General features: G+C 36.9%; 1 pseudogene; it reads right to left on the minus strand.

Moving 5' to 3' along the window:
* Positions 1-534: 534 nt before the first annotated feature.
* LOC123592704 lies at positions 535-2,984 on the minus strand (annotated as a pseudogene).
* Positions 2,985-6,795: the final 3,811 nt, after the last annotated feature.

Below are 6,795 nucleotides of genomic sequence, written 5' to 3' on the forward strand. Positions count from 1 at the left end.
TACAGAAGGTAATCTGCTTTACTTAAAGTCACCTGATTGTAAATATTGATCGCATCTACAAAATATCATCACAACAACATTTGGAGTAGTGTTTGACCAAACAACTGGGCACCTTATCTCAGTCAAGTTGACGCATAAAATTAGACATCAAACATAATCCTCCTTATAAATAACAAATCCTTCCCTCCCTGTTCAAAGAAATCACTGTGGTGGCATTTCTTCCTCAGTTCAAGAAGAGATGGCTTGCTTTCCTTTGTTATAGTTTTACTATCTAAGTACAAACCTCTAAACACTATGATTTAGGTGCAACTGTTTTTGAATTGAATGTGAACGGAATAGTACAGAATGTTTTCAATGTATCTGCTTTTTTGTTTTGTTTTGGTTTTTAACAAATATGGGCGTTTATTGCAGGACATTTGTACAGTAGATAAATGGAAAGGAAATGCCTACCTGTCATTTTGAGAATACCCATGATCTGAATTTTAAAAACACCAGGAACAAGATTTTGTCATTATGATGCTTTCTTTGGATTCCTTAGTTTTCTTCCCTTTTTTCAATTTCAGCAACATATTTCTCAATTTCCGCAGGATTTAAAATTTTGAGGGGTTGATCTCCTCTCAGGACAGCCAGTTCAATGTTTTTGCCGCCAGACAGAACCAGTTCTAGGAGAACCTTGATAACCAGCTTAAAGGTCAGCTCCTCTGTCTCTATGGCTTTGTGGGTGTAATTCTTCTGTGGAAATCCTCTCACCTATGGCACCCCAGCCTATAGCAGTGACTTTCCAGGCGCAGTACGTCCCCCGAAGGGTCAGTCTGATAGAGTCTGGGGATGCCATCTAAGTCAAAACTCACAATCAGGGCAGAGATACCAAAGAGCCTGCACCCTTTGCACTGCGCTACCTCAGACTGGCAATGTAGCCGGCGATGTTCTCCACGGTGACCAGGTCGTCCATGCTCACTTAACGGCTCTGGCACTCTGCCCGGGCCCTGTCGATGACTGTCTTCGCATCGGAGGCGAGCCTTGAAGATGCCATGCAGACATTGTAACCCAGGGCCCGCTGTCTCCATTGTTTGGCTTTTTTTTTTTTTTTTTCCTTACATCGTTTGTAGGATTAATAATGGAACCAGTGCTATATCTGATTTTAAATTTATCATCTTACAATGCACTTTTTATTTGTCCTGTTTTATGATTCTTTCCTTCCCCTTTCTTGCATTCTCTTGATTTGATTATTTTTACTTTTCTTTCAATTTTTCCACTTAGTTTGAAAGTTATACACTCTTTTACTATGAATTGGTCATAGTCTGAAGGTTATACTATGCAAGCTTGACTGATCAAAGTTAATGCTTTTTGGATATTTTACTCCCTTCCATGCATTCATAAACATGATAGTAGTTTAACTATTAGATCTAAAATGAAAACTATCTTTGGTAGGTTTCTACAGAAGCAGATCTTAAGATTAGGTTTCATCTGTTGGTAATGTATTAAAGAAGGGCTTTAGGAGAAACAGCAAAGATGTTTTGGAAATAGCAAGGAAACTGAAAGGGGAAAGTCTCACCTGGTAACTCTGGAGTTAAGTAAGCAGTGCCTCAGCTTTACTTTGACCCGTGGAAAGGACATAGGTTTTTATGCGCTAGTGACGAAGAATTTTTGGCTAAGAATTTCAGGGAATCAAGAGTGGAGGCTAACAGACATGGGGGGAAAAAGGATCTGGGGGAACAGAATGGAGGACAAACACTGTTGGTTTTATGCATCTCCTCAATTAAAATACTATCTTCCTAATTTTATTCTAATCCTTTTAAAACCTTATAGTGCATTACCATTACAGACAGTTAGCCAATGCTCACTTATATTTACATATATGACTTTTTTAAATGAAGAGTTTTGTTTTTGTTTTTGTTTTTTTTTTGTTTTGTTTTTATTTTTGTTTGTTTGTTTGTTTTTTAGAGTAGTTCACTGCCTTCCTCATTATCAACATCTCCACCAGAATGGTACTTTTTTTTTTTTTTTTGATTGGTGAACCTACATTGACATCTCATCTAAACATTCAAAGTCCATTATGACATTATAGCTTGTTCTTGTTGTTGTACATTCTGTGGATTTGGACAAAAGTATAATGAGATATCCTCCATTACAGTCTCAAACTGATGATTTCCACTGACCCAAAAAACCTCTGCGCTACAGAAGTTCATCACTTACGAGAGGCTATTTCTAGTTTTTCTGATCGGATTCATTGATCTATTTGTGTATTATTTTGCCAACAGCACGTTGTCATGATTACTGTAGCTTTAAGACAAGTCTTGAAGGTGGGTAGGGACAATCTTCCAACTTTGTTCATCTCCAATATTGTGTTGAATATTCTGGGTTTTTCTCTCAGAGTTAGTCAATATCCACAGAATAACTTGCTGGGATTTTGATGGGGACCGCATTGAATCTAGAGATCAGTTGGGAAGAACTGACATTTTGACAGTATTGAACCTTCATATTCTTGAACATGTAGTATCTCTCCATTTATTTAGGTTTTTTTTGCATTCATAAGAGTTTTATAGTTTTCATCATGCATATTTTGTATACATTTTGTTAGATTTGTACCTAAGTATTTGAATTTTGGGGGATGCTAATGTCCTTGCTAATGCAAGGTGTGATGTTAAAAAACAGTAGTGACCAGAGGCATCCTTGCTTTGTTCCTGATCTTAGTGAGAAAGCTTCAAGTTTCTCACCATTAGTTATGATGTTAGCTATATGCTTTTTAGATATTCTTTTTCAGTGTGAGGAAGTTCGTTGCTATTCCTACTTTACTGAGGTTTTTGGGTGTTATGTATGGCAAATGGTTTTATGGGTGTTATGTATGGCAAATGCCTTTTCTGCATCTATTGATATGATTATGTGAGTTTTGTTTTTTAGCCTGTTGGTGTGATGAATCCATTAAAGGATTTTCAAATGTTGAACAAGCCTTACAAACTTGTCATAAATCCCACTTGGGTCATGTTGTATAATTCTTCATATACATTGTTAGATTCAACTCACTGCTATTTTCTTAAGGATATTTGCATCTATTTTCAGGAGTAATATTGATTTGATTTTTTAAAATATCTTTGATTTTGGTATTAAGTTAATGCTGGCTTCATAGAATGAGTTAGGAAATAGTCCTTCTTCTTCTATCCTCTGAAAGAAATAGTAGAAAATTCGTATATTTTTTTCCCTTGAAACCTTGATAAAATTTAATACTGAACTCATTTGGGCCTAGTACTTTCTGTTTTGGAAGGTTATTAATTATTGAGTCAATATCTTTAAGATATAGGCCTATTCCAGGTGTCTGTTTCTTTTTTTTAATTTGTTGATGTTTATTTATTTTTGACAGAGAGACAGAATGTGAGTGGGGGAAGGGCAGAGAGAGAGAGAGAGGGAGACAAAACATGAAGCAGTTTCCAGGCTCTGAGCTATCAGCACAGACCCTGATACAGGGCTCGAACTCACAACCCTGGAGATCATGACCTGAGCTGAAGACAGAAGCTTAACTAACTGAGCCACCCAGGCACTCCCCAGTTGTCTATTTCTTATAAGAGTTTTGGCAGATTGTACTTTTCAAGGAATTTGTCCATTTATGTAGGTTATTACATCTGTGGATATAGAGTATTTGTGGGTATAATGTTCGTAGTATACCTTGATCATCCTCTTAATGTCCATGGGACCTGTAGTAATGGCCTCTCTTTCATTTATGATCTTAACAATTTGTGTACTTTTTTTTCTTTGTCTGGCCAGAGGCTTGTCAATTTTATTGATCATTTCAAAGAAGTGGGTTTTAGTTTCACTGATTTTTCTCTATTGATTTCCTGTTTAAATTTCAGTGATTCTGTTGTTATTACTTATTTTCTTCTGCTTACTTTGGATTTAGCTTGCTTTTCTTTTTCTAGTTTCTTAAGGGGAATATAGATACTGATTTTACATCTTTTTTTTTTCTGATATATGTTTTCAGTGTTGTAAACTTCCCTCTAACTACTGCTTTCACTGAATCCCAAATATATGAATAAGTTGTACTTTCAATTTTCATTTTGTTCAAAATATTTTAAAATTTCTCTTTTGATTGCTTTGTTGACCCATGTCTTACTTTAGTATCATGTTATTTATTCTCCACATATTTGGGGACTTTCCATTTTTTCTGTTACTGTTTTCTAGTTAAATTCCACTGTGGTCTGAGAGCAGACATTGTATGATTCCAATTATTTTAAGTTTGTTGAAGTATGTCTTATGGCCCAGAATCTGAGTATCTTGGTGAAAGTATACTTGCTTATTTCTGTTGCTCTCCATTCCTTTCTGCATCTCCAAACTGACAACTGAGATGATTTTTCTTCTTCCTGAAGAAAGTTCAAAATATTCATTTTATGACAGGTTTGCTGACGGTGGATCTTACCAGAATTTGTTTATCTAGAAATGCCATTTTTTCACATCCATTCTTGAATACTATTTTTTGCTGTGTTTGAAACTTGTGGTTGGCAATTAATTCAACCTATGTATTTAAAATATTATCTTCCTGCTGTCTTGCTTCCATTCTGCTATTAGAAGTCATCTAATAGCCTAATGGTTGTTAAATGTGGCTAACTTAAATGCAATCTGTTTTTTTTTCAATATATGAAATTTATTGTCAAACTGGTTTCCATACAACACCCAGTGCTCATCCCAAAAGGTGCACTCCTCGATACCCTTCACCCACCCTCCCCTCCCTCCCACCTCCCATCAGCCCTCAGTTTGTTCTCAGTTTTTAAGAGTCTCTTATATTTTGGCTCTCTCTCACTCTAACCTCTTTTTTTTTTTTTTCCTTCCCCTCCCCCATGGGTGTCTGTTAAGTTTCTCAGGATCCGAATAAGAGTGAACACATATGGTATCTGTCTTTCTCTGTATGGCTTATTTCACTAAGCATCACACACTCCAGTTCCATCCACGTTGCTACAAAGAGCCATATTTCATTCTTTCTCATTGCCACATAGTACTCCATTGCGTATATAAACCACAATTTCTTTATCTATTCATCAGTTGATGGACATTTATGCTCTTTCCACAATTTGGCTATTGTTGAAAGTGCTGCTATAAACATTGGGGTACAAGTGACCCTGTGCATCAGCACTCCTATATCCCTTGGGTAAATTCCTAGCAGTGCTACTGCTGGGTCATAGGGTAGGTCTATTTTTAATTTTTTGAGGAACCTCCACACTGTTATCCAGAGCAGCTGCACCAGTTTGCATTCCCACCAACAGTGCAAGAGGGTTCCCGTTTCTCCACATCCTCTCCAGGATCTATAGTCTCCTGATTTGTTCATTTTGGCCACTCTGACAGGTGTGAGGTGATATCTAAGTGTGGTTTTGATATGTATTTCCCTGATGAGGAGCGACATTGAGCATCTTTTCATGTGCCTGTTGGCCATCCAGATGTCTTCTTTAGACATGTGTCTATTCATGTTTTCTGCCCATTTCTTCACTGGATTATTTGTTTTTCGGGTGTGGAGTTTGGTGAGCTCTTTATAGATTTTGGATACTAGCCCTTTGTGCGATATGTCATTTGTAAATATCTTCTCCCATTCCGTAGGCTGCCTTTTAGTTTTGTTGAATGTTTCCTTTGCTGTGCAGAAGCTTTTTATCTTCATGAGGTCCCAATAGTTCATTTTTGATTTTAATTCCCTTGCCTTTGGGGATGTGTCAAGTAAGAAATTGCCACAGCTGAGGTCAGAGAGGTCTTTTCCTGTTTTCTCCTCTAGGGTTTTGATGGTTTCCTGTCTCACATTCAGGTCCTTTATCCATTTTGAGTTTATTTTTGTGAATGGTGTGAGAAAGTGATCTACTTTCAACCTTCTGCATGTTGCTGTCCAGTTCTCCCAGCACCATTTGTTAAAGAGACTGCCTTTTTCCATTGGATATTCTTTCCTGCTTTGTCAGAGATTAATTGGCTATACTTCTGTGGGTACAATTCTGGAGTCTCTATTCTATTCCATTGGTCTATGTGTCTATTTTTGTGCCAATACCATGCTGTCTTGATGATAACATCTTTGGAGTGGAGGCGAAAGTTTGGGATTGTGATGCCTCCCTCTTTGGTCTTCTTCTTCCATATTACTTTGACTATTCAGGGTCTTTTGTGGTTCCATACACATTTTAGGATTGCTTGTTCTAGCTTTGAGAAGAGTGCTGGTGCAATTTTCATTGGGATTGCATTGAATGTGTAGATAGCTTTGGGTAGTATTGACAGTTTGACAATTTTTATTCTTCCAACCCATGAGCATGGAATGTTTTTCCATTTCTATATATCTTCTTCAATTTCCTTCATAAGCTTTCTATAGTTTTCAGCATACAGATCTTTTACATCTTTGGTTAGATTTATTCCTAGGTATTTTATGCTTAGTGCATTTGTGAATGGGATCAGTTTCCTTATTTGTCTTTCTGTTGCTTATTAGTGTATAAGACGCAACTGATTTCTGTACATTGATTTTGTATCCTGCAACTTTGCTGAATTCATATATCAGTCCTAGCACACTTTTGGTGGAGTCTATTGGATTTTCCATGCACAGTATCATGTCATCTGCAAAAAGTGAAAGCTTAACTTCATCTTTGCCAATTTTGATGCCTCTGATTTCCTTTTGTTACCTCATTGCTGATGCTAGAACTTCCAACACTATGTTAAACAGCAGCAGTGAGAGTGGGCATCCCTGTCGTGTTCCTGATCTCAGGGAAAATGCTCTCAGTTTTTCCCCATTGAGGATGATATTAGTTGTGGGCTTTTCATAAATGGCTTTTATGATATTTAAGTATGTTC

Source organism: Leopardus geoffroyi, chromosome D4, assembly GCF_018350155.1.
Source record: "Leopardus geoffroyi isolate Oge1 chromosome D4, O.geoffroyi_Oge1_pat1.0, whole genome shotgun sequence".
NCBI lineage: Eukaryota > Metazoa > Chordata > Mammalia > Carnivora > Felidae > Leopardus > Leopardus geoffroyi.